Consider the following 17,232-nt stretch of genomic DNA (forward strand, 5'->3'; position numbering starts at 1 on the left):
GCCATGCTGTGTACCAGACCCGATGTAAACCTTGCCGTAAGTTTGGTAGCAAGATACCGAAGTAATCCCGGCAAGGAACACTGGACAGCGGTCAAGAATATCCTGAAGTACCTGAAAAGGACGAAAGACATGTTTCTCGTTTATGGAGGAGACGAAGAGCTCGTCGTAAAGGGTTACGTCGACGCTAGCTTCGACTCAGATCTGGATGACTCTAAGTCACAAACCGGATACGTGTATATGTTGAATGGTGGAGCAGTAAGCTGGTGCAGCTGCAAGCAGAGCGTCGTGGCGGGATCTACGTGTGAAGCGGAGTACATGGCAGCCTCGGAGGCAGCGCATGAAGCGATTTGGGTGAAGGAGTTCATCACCGACCTAGGAGTCATACCCAATGCGTCGGGGCCGATCAAACTCTTCTGTGACAACACTGGAGCTATTGCCCTCGCCAAGGAGCCCAGGTTTCACAAGAAGACCAGGCACATCAAGCGTTGTTTCAACTCCATCCGTGAAAATGTTCAAGATGGAGACATAGAGATTTGCAAAGTGCACACGGATCTGAATGTCGCAGATCCGCTGACTAAACCTCTCTCGCGTGCAAAACATGATCAACACCAGAACTCTATGGGTGTTCGATTCATCACAATGTAACTAGATTGGTGACTCTAGTGCAAGTGGGAGACTGTTGGAAATATGCCCTAGAGGCAATAATAAAAGTATTATTATATTTCAATGTTCATGATAAATGTCTTTTATTCATGCTATAACTGTATTATCCGGAAATCGTAATACACGTGTGAATACTTAGACCACAATATGTCCCTAGTGAGCCTCTAGTTGACTAGCTCGTTGTGATCAACAGATAGTCATGGTTTCCTGACTATGGACATTGGATGTCGTTGATAACGGGATCACATCATTAGGAGAATGATGTGATGGACAAGACCCAATCCTAAGCATAGCATAAAAGATCGTGTAGTTCGTTTTGCTAGAGCTTTGCCAATGTCAAGTATCTCTTCCTTCGACCATGAGATCGTGCAACTCCCGGATATCGTAAGAGTGCCTTGGGTGTATCAAACGTCACAACGTAACTGGGTGACTATAAAGGTGCATTACAGGTATCTCCGAAAGTATCTGTTGGGTTGACACGGATCGAGATTGGGATTTGTCACTCCGTATGATGGAGAGGTATCTCTGGGCCCACTCGGTAATGCATCATCATAATGAGCTCAATGTGACCAAGGTGTTGGATACGGGATCATGCATTACGGTACGAGTAAAGTGACTTGCCGGTAACGAGACTGAACAAGGTATTGGGATACCGACGATCGAGTCTCGGGCAAGTAACGTACCGATTGACAAAGGGAATTGCATACAGGGTTTGATCGAATCCTCGACATCGTGGTTCATCCGATGACAACATCGAGGAGCATGTGGGAGCCATCATGGGTATCCAGATCCCGCTGTTGGTTATTGACCTGAGAGCGTCTAGGTCATGGCTGCATGTCTCCCGAACCCGTAGGGTCTACACACTTAAGGTTTGGTGACGCTAGGGTTATTAGGAAGACTAGTATGTGACTACCGAATGTTGTTCGGAGTCCCGGATGGGATCCTGGACGTCACGAGGAGCTCCGGAAGGGTCCGGAGGTAAAGATTTATATATGGGAAGTTGTCAAACGGACACCGGGAAGTTTCGGGGTCATACTGGTATTGTACCGGGGCCACCGGAAGGGTTCCGGGGGTCCACCGGGAGGGGCCACCCCTCCCGGGAGGCCACATGGGCTGCGTGGGGCAGGGAGCCAGCCCCTGGTGGGCTGGGCGCAACCCCTCCCTTGGGCCCTTGCGCCTAGGGTTGAGGGGGGAACCCTAGAGGGGGCGCCCCCTTGGCTTGGGGGGCAAGCCACCCTCTCCCCCTCTCCCCTTGGCCGCCGCACCCCCCTAGATGGGTTCTAGGGGGCCGGCCCCCTTCTCCCTTCCCCCTATAAATAGAGGGGTGAGGGGAGGGCAGCCGGACCACCCTCCAAGGCGCAACCCTCCCCTCCCCAACACCTCTCCTCCTCCGTTGTGTGCTTGGCGAAGCCCTGTCGGAGTACTGCCTCTCCACCATCACCACGCCGTCGTGCTGCCGGTGGAGCTGTCTTCCTCAACCTCTCCTTCCCCCTTGCTGGATCAAGAAGGAGGAGACGTCTCCCGTCCCGTACGTGTGTTGAATGCGGAGGTGCTGTCCGTTCAGCACTTCGTCATCGGTGATTCGAATCACGTTCGAGTACGACTCCATCATCACCTTGCAAGCTTCCGCACGCGATCTACAAGTGGTATGTAGATGCAAACTCACTCCCTCGACTCGTTGCTTAGATGAACTCATAGATGGATCTTGGTGAAACCGTAGGAAAAATTTTAATTTTCTGCAACGTTCCCCAACACCAGGCCCGGCCCTAAAATCCAGGGCCTAGGCCCGATGGGCTTGCCCGTGGGCCGGGCTTGGGCCTGAGTTTTGAGCCCACCAGCAGGGCCTGGATGGGCTTGGACTTGGCATATTGGCATTTTAAGGAAGAGGCCCGGCCCATGTCCCTAAGCCCTAAGGGCTTTTTCAGGGCTTTTTACCAGATGGGCCGGGCTTGGGCTTGAAAAGTAGGCCCGATGGTAGGGCCTGGGAGGGCCTAGGCCTCGGTTTTCTATCGTGGGCTTTTTTAGGCCCGACCCAAGCCCGGCCCGGCCCGGCCCATGGCCAGGTATACCTGTAGTACATAATCTTGCCCTTTACATAAATCAACACTACAGTGATGTCATACTAAACACAAACCATGGATTTACAATCGTTGCTTCTGTAAGACTTGATGAATGTGGTCACTCCTATTTTGCCACAGGCCTTTGGACAGAAATTTCTAAGTTTTATGTACTGAAAGTTGGCACTAAAATTGCACTGCACATAAAAGAGCTTGGTCATGAGATATATGCTAATTTTCCCGATGATATCATCTGTCCGGACTTTGTTCGAAGTAAGTGTTCTTTCCAAGTATGTGTTGTTGAATTACCCAACAATATCAAAGGAATTGTGTAGTATTTAAGCAACCAATTGTTATTCCATTTTATTAGTCTATTCCTACCTACTAACTTCTACTCCCTCTGTAAACTAATATAAGAGCGTTTAGCTCACTACTTTAGTGATCTAAATGCTCTTATATTAGTTTATAGATGGAGTAGTTACCATTACACTTGTCTTTTTCCTATTTTAACTAAATATTCCCTATACTCCCACTTCTATCAAAAAGCGCCGCTGACGAGGAGACTCCGGAGGTGGAGAATAAGGATGCCAACAAGCAGAGGCAGTCGAGCGAGAACCTCACGCGACTCTAGTAGGCGTAGACTTCATCAGCAGCCTCCCCAATGATATGTTGATAGTCACCATCTCCCTCATCCCAATCAAATATGGGGCATGGACAACCGTCCTTTCCCGGCGGTGGCGCCCCCTATGGCACTCCACCCCTCTCAACCTCATCGACGCCCACGAGCTCTATCATGGCTATCGCAAAAGCTTGCATGCGTTCTCCCAGATCCTCGGTAGTCACCATGGCCCAACCAGAGGCCTTAGCAAGGGCAAGTTTCGTTCCAATGGCAAGGACCAAGCCGAGCTTGACGAGTGGTTCCGATCCCCCACCCTAGATCAGCTCGAGGAGCTCACTTTTAATGATGTGATGAGGACATGGTTACCAAAGTTACACTCACAACCCCTGCTATTATCCCAATTGGATCAATTACTAGAGCTTGCGCACGCCAGTTAAATTATCAGGTACTTTTGTTTCTTGGTAATGTTTCTAATGTTCATGAGAATGTGATGTTGCCTAACTTGGATACATTTGTGTTGATTATAGTTGAAGGGCCTAGCATGGACAAGAATGATGAACATTGGAGCATGATCAAGCATGGAGATGATGGCACACGTGAAAGGGGCAAGAACGGAGTTTCCAGTGAAGATTGCCGCACTTTGAAGCCACCATGATGACATACAAGAAGATGGACGAAATATACAAGATGTCGTTCATAAAATTCATCCATAGCTTATTATAGGTGCTGCGCCACCTTATTTTTGGGCCAGGCCCATGTAATTTTGAAATACCTCTTATTAGGCTGTTTTTAGAATCCACATTGTAGGGAAACGACTCAGGAGGTGTTTTAGTCCAAGGGTGGACGAAATTCCTTCTCTTTTCCCCTCTAAATACAACCATTAATGCACCGTTTAGACTTGGGATTTGTTTAGTTAAAAGTTAGCCATTACAACTTCGTGTACTTCGTTTGTGTCCACTGACCAGACCAAGACCGCTTACGGATCCACACCTTTATCAATACTTCATATATGCTCGCAATATTTAGATTGCTTTTATCATATTCTTGCTTGTTGTTCGATTGCTTGCAGGAATAGACCTTCGTGGTCAGGTTGATTGTGTCTCCGGCGTGGTCAATAACCTCTCGGAGTTGGTTTAGCGATTACTAAGGCGCAACGTCATGCACGTTTGTAGTCGGATCGTCAAAGTCATCTTCACCAAATCGATAGTTATCATCTCATCGAAAGATCGATACACCTCCGCCTCTATCAAGTGGTATCGGTTTTCAGGTTGCTCGATGAGATTTTACAATTTTTCATAGTTTAGATCGCATCTGTCATTCATACCTACAGTTCAGGAAAAGCCAAAAAAAATTTAGATTAGTTCATCCATGTCTCAGACAGTCTGAGTCTTTTGCTATTATCACTTCGTTTTTGCATTGTTGAATTTTCGGTTGCATCGTGTGTTAAGTCGCTGGTTTTTAGTGTCTAGTCTTTTAGAGTTTCGAGTTCTAGGCACGTTTTGTTCATGTCGTCTGATCACACCATCATTCACTTTGTTGTCATTGTCCGCTGCCACTTGTATTTTGTTCGCCGCCACTGTCACCATCACCATCATCCGTCTGCTATTGTCATTCCCGCTATTGTTCATCGCATCTGTTGAACGCAAAGAAAATCTGTTTGGAGTGTTGATCGGTTGATGAAAGAGAGATAGAACAAAAGGAAAACTAGGAGGGGACAACGCAGATCATGATCTAGTAACCGGCGCCCAAAAGAAAATAAATATTGCCAATATTTCAGGAAGTTTGACGTTTCCTTCATTGCCATCACGTGATCACACCAAATACTTGTAGTTTGGAAGTTCTGATCTGTGCAAAGAAAATACTAGAGGAGAAAGAGATCTCTTGTATTATTTGGAAAGAAGTAAACAATTTACGGAGAGAGATTAGATCTGGTGGGATTTGGGACGTGGTCCTCCCACCTTAGTTGTTTGAGTTTGGAAGCAAATCAGAGAGATTGAAAAAAGGCAATTCTGACCGGCCAAAAAAAATAGAATTTGGAAAGTAAAGATAGGATCGACCTCGAATGTTTTTTTGTTAGTAATGTGGTGGTACATGTTTTGGAATCGGCATTTATTGTGACGAATTATTTTTGGACATTGCCAAAAGAGATAAGGAAAGAAGTAAAGAAAAAGGAAAGTGCCAATCGGTTTGGTTTGTGGCTGATTTGGTGTCCTTGTGTGACACGTTTGTTGTTAAATAAAAAAGAGCAGATTGCATTCCGGGAGAGGTAGAGATCCCAGCAAAAAAAAAAAGGCAAGCGCCGATTTGTTTCCATAAAATTCCTGTTTGTTCGTGGTCAACAAGGAAAAAAAATTAAAGAGAAAAAGGGGACGTGGTGTGCTCTTTGGTTTGGTAACTTCGGATCAAAAAGAAAAACCTGAATAGAAGGCAAGTTTGGTGCGGCCTAAAAGAAAGAGACACTGTTTGGCAAGGAATAAAGTGCTGATTTGTGGTTTCGGTTTAAAAGGAAAGAGATCTTTGCTGGGTCCCGAAATTAGGTGGTTATATTTATATATTTATTTATTTGGCTGGTGAGATTTCGTTGGTAAAAGAAAATTTGATTGCTTGGGGTGCTTGTTTGGAAAGTTGAGATATTTGCTCGCTCACGTGACATCTTATTTTGCTTGGCTGTTGAACCGCAGAGAGATAGAAGGAAAAAGAAAAAAAAAGGGACATATACTTGGTTTGACTTGTGCAGCGAGAGAGTTGGATCGGTTAGAAAAATAAAGAGAACACAACAATCAGAGTAAAAAAAAGAGAACGAAGTATACGTGCTGCTCAACTTTGGTTCAGTCGGAAAGGTTCAAACAAAGGCAGTGGAATACACGTCAACTATTGTTTTTCTTTGTCATTGCATATATTCATTCTGTGGCTACGTGAATTACGCTTGTGTCTTAGGCTCGTGTCTCTAGTATGATCTAGCCTAAGACCAGTACTCGACCACTTTGAACGAACTTTCAACTTACATTAATTAACGTGGTTATAGCTTTTTTTTCTACATATATAAAGCCAACCCAGCTCCACATATTTCTACATCGTGCATACATACGTTCACCTTGCATTCGCTTTACCCAATCTTTGGAGTTATTTGACACCGCCGGTTGCTGATTACCACCTCCTGCATGGTAAGAACTTGCAAGACTTTGATATTTGCTTTACTGTGAACGTTTTACCTCCACATACTAGTAGTTATAGGAACATTATTCTTGGATTTTGTTTCTTGTTTTTACTAATCATGACAGGATCCATAGTCAATTCATGGGCTTTGTCGATCGCGGGAGACGTGCCACCACCTATGCAAATACCACAACCGTCACGAGAGGTGCATAAACATCCAGATGCACATGATCCAGTTAATGTTTCTATACCACCATTTAATGGCCATTTAGACCTGCTTTATATATTGAATGGGAGTTTAAGATAAATAATATATTTGCTTCTCATAATTTTGATAAACATAAAAAAAGTGATGGTTGAGGTTGGCTCGTTCATTGGTTATGCTTTGGTTTGATGGAGTGAATATTGTCGATTGCACCCTCATTATATACCTACTACTTGGGATGATTTGAAACTTGCCATGCGACATACATTTGTCCCTGCTTATTATACTCGTGACATGATTAAAAAGTTGCAGCATTTAAAACAAGGTAGTGACTCTGTAACGAAATATCATGATGATTTACGAACTACCTTGTTGCATTCCTCTTTAGAAGAAACTGAAGATGATTTTATGGATAGATTTTGGGGAGGATTAAACAGTGACATTCAGGAGATACTAATTCATGAACAGTGTTATCCTATGAACCATTTATTTCGTCTTGCTTGCAAAGCTGAACAGGAGATAACAAGACGTGTTGCCCAGAAGACAGACAAGCGGAAGGTGCAAATCCCAAGAGTTGCGACGGTTGTTCCTTCCACCACTGCGCCTACTATGACAACAACATCCATTATTGTGAGCACTACATCACCTCCACCACGTGACATGTCGCCACCTAGAGTGCCTACATCATCTGAGTTGATCATGAGAGGTAATGACAAATGTACCAATCTTCCACCTCCACATGAGTATGGTGAATGCCTTGTCACTTTAAATGCACCATGCGATGAGCCACTCACTACTTTGGTCCCATCACCTATTTTAGAGGACTATATTGATGATTTAACTTTGCCATGTGATCAAACAATTTTGAGTGAACCCATTGAATTAACTATTGATGCGAAAGAACCATGTGAATTAGGGAATAAATCAGATTTGGATCAAATACATTTGAAAATAATTATGCCAATGTTTAATCATTTTGATATGACCTCTAATCTTGGTGATGGTTCACCAACATTAGGATGGTTTAATGATAAGCATTGTCAATCTTGTGATATGAATAAGAGCTTCACTTATATGTGCAAACTGAGTTGCAATATTTCCATGCCTTTGACTTCTTGTGATAATATATTGGCTTTATATTTCACGAATTTTGAAGGGTGCTCTTGTATAACTATGTCACATGTCCCACAACTGAGATCAGTAAAAATGGATGACATATACATACACAACGTGTACACCTTGTCTCTTTTGTTAGCCACATTTCAGATTAAGCAACGCCGAGCACGGCTTTGTTTTCAAGAAGGGGAGGATGATGAGGACATAGCTACCAAATTTACACCCACAACCCCTGCTATTATCCCTATTGGACCAATTACTAGAGCTTGCAAATGCCAGTTAAATTATCAGGTACTTTCATTTCTTGTTACTGTTTCTAATGTTCATGAGAATGTGATGTTGCCTAACTTGGAAACATTTGTGTTGATCATAGTTGAAGGGCCTAGCATGGACAAGAAGGATGAACATTAGAGCATGATCAAGCAGGGAGATGATGGCACACGCGGAGGGGGCAAGAACAGAGTTTCCAGTCAAGATTGCCGCACTTTGAAGCCACCATCACTACTGGAATCAGCTACTTTGCCATTTGCCAGCTCTTTGCCGTCAGCTAGAGGACGGCAAAGAAGCTCTTTGCCATCAGCTACCCGAAAGCAGATGGCAAAGAACTGGCTGATGGCAAAGAAAGCCTTTGCCATCAGCCTGTTCTTTGCCGTCCGCTAGCTGATGGCAAAGAATCTTTGTCGTTCGCTAGCAGACGGCAAAGAGGGAGGGGGGGGGGCGCTGAGGAGCTGTTTAAAAAATACTTAACGTCCCCCCTCTTTGTCGTCTGCTAGCAGACGGCAAAGAGCAAAAAAGCGGACGGCAAAGGGGGCGGACGGCAAACATTCAACAAAAATAACGGCGCGCCCCACCCCGCCCTCTCTCTCTGTTTCTCTCCTGCTCCCACACGCGCGCCGCCGCCCCCAGCACTCGCCGCCGCCCGATCGCCACACCGCCCCGCCGCCCCACTGGGCCCCCGCCCCGTCGCCCCACCGGCCCCCGCCCCACCGGCCCCCCGCCCCGGCCCGCCCGCCGTCGCGCCCCAGCCCCCCCGCGCCCCACCGCCCCGGGCCCGGCGTCGCCACCCCAGGCCGCCCGCCCCCCTCCTCCACCGCCCCCCCGCCTCGTCGCCACTGCCGCCCGGCGCCGTCGACCCACCGGCCCCCCGCCCCGTCGCCCCCGCCGCCCTGCCGTCTCGGCGCCGCCGTGCCCCGGCCCCCCGCCCCCCCCGCGCCCCACCGCCCTGGGCCCGGCGCCACCGCCCCAGGCCGCCCCGCCCCCCTCCTCCACCGGCCACCTCCTCCACCAGCCCAGGTGAGCTCAACCTCCTCTGTTTTTCCTTTTTCTTTTCTATTTTTTAGTTTTAGGTTTATGTTTAGTTTAGATTTAGTTTTAGTTTTAGGTTTAGGTTTAGGTTTAGTTTAGTTTAGTTTTAGGTTTAGATTTAGTTTTTTCCTTTTTTTTCTTTTTATAGTATTAGGTTTATGTTTAGTTTAGATTTAGTTTTAGTTTTAGTTTTAGATTTAGGTTTAGATTTAGGTTTAGTTTTAGGTTTAGTTCAGTTTTAGGAAAGAAAAAGAAGACGAAGAAAAAAACAGGAGAGGAGGAGAAGAAGAAGAGGAAAAAGGAAAGGAAGAAGAAGAAGAGGAGGAGGAGAAGAAAAAAGAAGAAGAGGAAGAAGAAGAAGAAAAAAGAGGAGAGGAGGAGAAGAAGAAGAGGAAAAAGGAAAGGAAGAAGAAGAAGAGGAGGAGGAGAAGAAAAAAGAAGTAGAGGAAGAAGAATAAGAAAAAAGAGGAGAGGAAAAAGGAAAGGAGGAAGAAGAAGAAGAAGAAGAAGAAGAAGAAGAAGAAGAAGGAAAGAAGGAAGAAAAGGAAGAAGAGGAAGAAGAAGAAAAGGAAAAAAGAGGAAAAAAACCCGACCCGACACGGCACCCCGACCCCGACCCGGCACCCCGACACGACACCCCGACCCCGAGACCCCGACCCGACACCGACACGACACCCCGACCCCGACCCGGCAGCCCGACCCGACACCCCGACCCCGAGACCCCGACCACGACCCCGACACCCCGACCCCGACCCCGACACCCCGACCCCGAGCCTGACCCGACACCCCAACCCCGACACCGACATGGCACCCCGACCCCGACCCGGCACCCCGACCCCGACACCGACACCCAAACCCCGACACCGACACGACACCCCGACCCCGACCCGGCACCCCGACCCGGCACCCCGACCCCGAGACCCCGACCCTGACCCCGACCCCGACACCGACACCGACACCCTGACCCCGAGCCTGACCCGACCCCCCGACCCCGAGCCTGACCCGACAGCCCGACCCCGACACCGACACGGCACCCTGACCCCGACCCGGCACCCCGACCCGAGACCCCGACCCGAGACCCCGACCCCGACACGGCACCCCGACACCGACACGACACCCCGACCCCCGACACCTCCCGAAAAGGTGTTCTTTGGCCTTCCAAAGGCCGACGGGGTCATATATTTGTGAATTATTAGTTAGGTCATATATTTTTAGATTTTGTTATGAAAACATCATATATAATTGTGTTGATCGGGTAGTTCTAAATGTGCAGTTGTTTATGTTGTACTTGATGATGATACACTTAAGTGATATACATATTATTATTCATGTCGGTACTTTTTTTCATGTTGTACTAATTTCGTTTATTCTTTGTCATGGCAGGTGTTGAAAGATGGTGGGCGCTGGTCGGGAGCGCGCCGAGGCCCCTTCTTCGTCGGTGCATAGTGTGAGGTCTTCCATTCCACACGCACCTCTCCGTCGAGCGTTGCTGGACAGTATGGCGACACCGCCGGGCCCTTCTTCGTCGACCGCGGTGCCCAGCAGGGGACGAGGTAAGAAGAAGGGCCGAGGTGGAGCACGTGGTCGCGGGAGAGGAGGTAGGGTGACTCTTACGGCGCCTTCCTCGCCGCCGCCCCCAGCTGTTTCACCCAAGCACGTGACTGCTAGGGTGGACTCGTCTGAGGAGGAGGCTACACGGACTTCGGTCCACGAGCCTTCGGTCCATGGGTCTTCGGCCCACGAGCCTCGGGTCGACGGGCCTTCAGCCCACGAGAGTTGGGCCCACGAGACCCCGGAGGAGCACACGTTTGGATGGGGTACTTGGTCGGGTCAGCCTAAGGATGGCGGGGAGCTGAGTGGCCATGCTGATGATGGCGGGGAGCCGAGTGGCCATGCTAATGATGGCGGGGAGCCGACTGATTTTGAGGAGGAGGGGGAGGAGGGGGCAACGTCTACCAGCGTGGTGCTACACGGCTCCCGTCCGTGCCGGCGACCCGCGAGCAGAGGTGGTTGATTTTCCCTGATGAGGAGAGGTAAGTGCATTTAATCTTTTTGTACCTTCTGCATTCACGTTTCTTGAAATAACTAATGTGTTGGCCTTGTCATGCTGCAGGGGTTGGGACCACCATGAAAGTGTCCGCCGGCCCAACTCCGTCCTTGGAGTTCTGATTCGGCAAAACTTTCCGGGGTTTGTCACGTTGCCTGGTGAGGGTCGTCTTCCAGAGGTTGGATTGAGTTGGGAGCACTACTTGGATGCCCTGGCCCCGTCGGGTGAGATTATCGACGGTGTCTTGTGCAAGACGAGGGCACACATGGTGATCAGAAAGTTCTGGGTAATTTCTCCTTTACACAATTAAAAATCTTCAACTAGCTAGTTATTAATTGTACTAATCAATATTGTCTCATTTGATTGCAGACATTCTACAGGTGTGAGGAGGGATACAAGGAGGAGGCGGCAGATGTTATCCAGAAGGAGTGCAAGCGCCTACTTCAGAACTTACGGCATGAGGCTCGGGTGCAGTCTGTTCGAGACTACTACGCCGACCGTGGAATCAAGAAGTCCAAGCGGGATTGCTGCGATAAGTTCTTGAGTAAGGAGCAGTACATGAAGGTAATTCTTAAGGCCTTGTACTTAATTCCTTCATTTAGTAATTCATAGCCGTAGCGTTGAAGTTTCTATTTGCTAACTTAGGCCCCTCAGAGATGGTGTGCGGATCGGATGGATTGTTGGGAGGTGTTGGTCGATGGGTGGTGCTCAAAAGAATGGCGGGCCACCCACAACAAGGCCAAGGACAAACGTGCCCAAATGGAAGGTGTGCCACACCACCAAGGCAGCTCCAACTTATTTCAGTACGGGCGGAACTGGGTATGTGGTTTGCTTCATGATTCATGCAATTCATTCATCATGCTAGCTTTAGCCCTTTAATTACTAATTTACTTTGTTTCTCTCTTTCAAGCACGCTACAATAAGGCGGATAAGGTGCCAGAGGTGTACGACCTGTATGCCATGGCCCACACTGGCTCTTACAAGAAAGTCAAGGCATTCTCTGCGTCGGACCTCGATGATCCAAAGAACTTCACCAACATCTCCGCCCACAACAAGCTCGTGCAATATAGAGATCAGGGGAAGGCGAGGAAAGGGGAGGACTTTAACCCGAGCCAGGGTCCCATTGATACAGAGTTGCTGATGATATCTGGTGGCGGGAGGTCCCATGGCTCCATAGCCATGGGAGATGGACTTATCCGTTGTCCTAGCACTCTCCCGGAGATCAAGGCGCGCCAGTCGAGCTCCGCTCCTGAGATAAGGCCTCGTGAACGGCCAGTCCAACTCGCCATCAAGGTTAGTTATACGTACTCAGCTATCTTTCTCCATTACATTGTGTGCGCTTCCATCAATGATTACAAATGGTCATGTGAGTGGTGTTGCAGGCTGCTATATAGAGTGAGAGAGATAGAACGGAGAAACTTCTGGCGGAGGCGGCGGAGAGGCAGCGGGAGTTGGAGGAGAGGACGACAAAGATGTTGGAGGAGGAGAGGGCACGGAATGACATGCAGGCAAGGGCCATGTATGAGCTCCTTGTGGTAAGTTTCTTTTGCAGATTACTTGCTAGTCTTAACATTTGAGTCTCATTACTAACTAGTATGACTTTGTTGTGAAAACCAAATGTGCAGTCTGTGTGCGAGAAGTCCGGTCAGATCGCTCCGCCGATGCCAGTGATTGCTCCTGGGAGCACGGTGAGTTTAATTTGAATGGACATTACTTGCTAGTCTTAACATTTGAGTGTCATAATGCTAACGAGACATTGGAAATGATCTTTGGTGCAGCTTAACTCCAGAAACGCATCGCATGATCCTTCTCCAGCTACCGGCACGAGCCAGCCCGCTCCTCCACCTCCCTGATCACGGTAAGTTTCTCTAGACTTAGACTTAGCTTTATTTCCTCCAATATGCTTACCATAATGACCTAGAGTTAGCTTCTTTTCCTTCAAAATGACTTAATAAGCTTACTTATGTCAAAAATTGCATAATTAACTTAGTTAGCTCATAAACGATCCATTTTACCTAAGTTAGCTCTAATATGACTCATTTTACCTTAGTTAGCTTACAAGTGATCCAATTTATCCAAGTTAGCTCTAAAATGACCCATTTTAGTAGATTAGCTCGTAAATGATCCATTTTACCTACGTTAGCTTTAAAATGACCCATTTCACCTAGGTTAGCTCCAAAATGACTCATTTCACCTAGGTTAGCTCCAAAATGACCCATTTCACGTAGGTTAGCTCCAAAATGACCCATTTCACCTAGATTTGGTCCTAAATGATCAATTTCACCTAAGTTAGCTAAAAATGATCCATTTCACCTAAATTAGCTCTTAAATGATCCATTTCACCTAAGTTAGGTCATAAACGACCCATTTCAACTAAGTTAGCTCATAAAAGCTCATAAATGATTCGTTTCACCTAAGTTAGCTCAAAAACGATCCATTTCACCTAAGTTAGCTCATAAACGATCCATTTCACCTAAGTTAGCTCATAAACGACACATTTCAACTAAGTTAGCTCATAAATGATCCATTTCAACTAAGTTAGCTCATAAACAACCCATTTCAACTTTGTTAGCTCATATATGATCCATTTCACCTAAGTTAGCTCATAAATGACATATACTTCTTGTTCTAGTCTTCTTCTTGTTCTAGTCACCTATTTCTAACTTTCTTATTTACCATTTTGCAGATTTCATTCACTTCATGGAAGCTAGCTTGCTATGATGGAGTGCTTGCTTTTCCTTTGATGAACTTTGCATTGTATCTAGCTTGCTATGATAGAACTTGCTATCTTGACGAAACTTTGCATTGTAATATGTATATGGATGGAACTTGCTTATGTATGAACAATGTGTATGGATGGAACTTGCTTATGTATGAACAATGTGTATGGATGAAACTGATGTGATATGTGATATGAAACTTATGTGCTGGATATGTGATATGGAAATATATCTATATATGTCATATATATTTGCTGTGAAAATTGTTGGATTAAAAAAATAGAAAAAAGAGACAATATGCATGCTCTTTGCCGTCTGCCACCGACGGCAAAGGGTTCTTTGCCATCAGCAGTGGATGGCAAAGGGTTCTTTGCCATCAGCAGTGGACGGCAAAGAGGCCACGTGGCAGGCAACTGTGCTTCCTGGGAGGCTGACCAATTTGGTCAGTTTGCCATCAGCAGCTGACGGCAAAGGCTTTGCCGTCCGCAGCGGACGGCAAAGGCCTGCCGTTAACCAACTAATGGAGTAACAGCGCATTTATTGCCATCCGTCTTCTTTGCCGTCCGCTGCTGATAGCAAAGGCCCCTTTGCCGTCAGCTGCCCGAAGCAGACGGCAACACAACTCTTTGTTGTCCCCTACTTTGCCATCACCTTTTGCCGTTCGCAGCTGACGGCAAAGGTCTTTGCCGTCCGCCATCCATGCCTTTGCCGTCCGTGGCAGATGGCAAAGTAGCAGATTCCTGTAGTGCATGATGACATACAAGAAGATGGACGAAATATACAAGATGTTGCTCCTAAAATTCGTCCATAGCTTATTATAGGTGTTGCGCCACCTTATTCTTGGGCCAGGCCCATGTAATTTTGAAATACCTCTTATTAGGCTGTTTTTAGAGTCCATATTTTAGGGGAAACGACTCAGGAGGTGTTTTAGTTCCACCTTGCGAAGGGTGGACGAAATTCCCTCTCTTTTCCCTTATAAATACAACCATTAAGGCACCGTTTAGACTTGGGATTTGTTTAGTTAAAAGTGAGCCATTGCAACTTCGTGTACTTCGTTTGTGTCTAACGACCAGACCAAGACCGCTTACGGATCCCCACCTTTGTCAATACTTCATATATACTCACAATATTCAGATTGCTTTTATCATATTCTTTCTTGTTCTTCGATTGCTTGCCGGAATAGACCTTCGTGGTCAGGTTAATTGTGCTCCGGCGTGGTCAATAACCTTTTGGAGTTGGCTTAGCGATTGCTAAGGCGCAATGTCGTGCACATTTGTAGTCGGATCGTCAAAGTCATCTTCACCAAATTGATAGTTATCATCTCATCAAAATATCGGGACACCTCTGCCTCTATCATGATGGGCATGTGTGCTCGTTGCCAAGGTCCATGCTCCGCCTCACGCCCATGCTGCGCGTCGCCAAGTTCACGAACTGCCATCCCCCCTTAATGATGCGCCCACTCTTATTCTACCACGACTGAAGCACCTTGAGCTCGTCGCCGTCTGCCTCCCAAAGGATGACATGGAGTGCCTACTCCAGGGCTGTACTGCACTCGAGTACCTTCGACTTCAGGCGATCAATGGGTTGAGTAGCTTCCACATCACCTCCATGACTCTCCGGACTATTTATGTGTGTTGTTGGTGCTCCAAACAGAGATCACAAAAGGTGTACCACAGTATGGTCATTGAGGACACACCTTCACTTGAGAGATTAGCTGTAGTTGATCAAGTAGGTCCAACAAGAATTAATGTTATTTCCGCGCCGAAATTGATAGTGGTGGGCTACTCGTCCGACAAATACTCCAAACTTGTTATTGCATCCACACCCGTTCAGGTAGATTAGTTGCCTTCTACCTCTCCTTCTAGAAATTAACATTATTTCTAATTTTGAAGATGTATGTTCGTCTGCCATCCACAAAATGATTCCGACAAGCTTGACCCCGGAACTGGGAACAATGAAGGTCATGGCACTAGAATCTATCAGCCCCAACCTGGACCAAGTTGTCAGCTTCCTGAGATGCTTTCCATGCCTGGTGAAGCTATATATCGAGGTGATGTTCCTTTGTTGTTAAATGTTAACCATAAGGGAGTTCAATTTTTGACACCTTTTCCCATGTTTACAATGACAATGTACTATGATTTGTGAAGGAATTTTGGAGGATTCTAGCACATACATGTCCCCCCCCATATTGGTTTCTTGATCCATATGGTTACAATCCATAATCATTTCTCCTTTGGATTCATCTGTACTAGTTTTCTTTGGGAACTTCTCATCCAGTCCAACCTCTTGTGAAGAAGGCTACATTTTTCTAGATTGTAATCAAATGCCCATGTTAATCATGTCGGATCGAAGATGGCACGTTAGTGCATTTTAAAAATTCTGCAAACCAAATAAGCATGTAGTAGTGTTCAAAACTGCATGTAGGCACTAACACATTTTCTTCTTTTGCAGATAAGATTAGCCCGGTGGTGGATAATGTGATACAATATAACAATGACATCGAATGCCTAGATCTACATCTCTCACAAATTACATTGAACTCCTACTGAGGGACCTTACCGGAGATTATATTCGCCAGGTTCTTTGTTGTAAGACCAAGGGTGCTGAAGGTAATGAGGTTTGCCCTAGATTTATTTTTGCAAAAATGAATGGTTTGTTGATCAGCGTTGGCGGCTACGGCAGAATCGAAAAGGCTCCAGAAAAGTTGAATTTCATTTTGGAACTTTAGCTGATAGAGTAATCGGAAGTCATCGTGTCAACCCCATACATGACTTGTTAGTGGCTGATCCCTTTGCAGAAACGATGAGGTTTCGAAATGAGCCTTACTAGTGGTAATATTAGTTTGAACCTCTCTTATATCCATGTTCATTAGATCAGCGCGCGTGTCTGCAGCTGAATGAGTTGAATTTCATTTCTAATATCAGTTTGAACTTTGTAATCTTCGAATTTGAGCCATATAACTCTGGAAATTGACCTTGTAATATTTGGGGCTTTTGTGGTACAATCATTGAAATGGCATCATATGAGACTCGTATATTTGTAGCACTACTCTGACCTTAATATGCAATGGCCTTAGATTTTATTAACCATTCTCGAATGTGTTTCCCTTGTCGATCTCATAGCACACGATCTGTATAGCTAACTCGAGTGCGATCTTTGACATTATTGCACACATTTAGTTTCTTCAACCGTGTGCCCTATAGAGCGCAGAATTAGTTATCGCACTTGAGTGTCCATCATCACCCTTTTGTGTAACTTTGACCACATCACCCACGGGTAAACTTATGACCGAAGTCATTCCACACACTCTGTTTTTACAAAGCCTTTTGCCAATAAACGCCCAC

The sequence above is a fragment of the Triticum aestivum genome, chromosome 3B (genome assembly GCF_018294505.1).
Source record: "Triticum aestivum cultivar Chinese Spring chromosome 3B, IWGSC CS RefSeq v2.1, whole genome shotgun sequence".
In the NCBI taxonomy this organism is placed as follows: Eukaryota; Viridiplantae; Streptophyta; class Magnoliopsida; order Poales; family Poaceae; genus Triticum; species Triticum aestivum.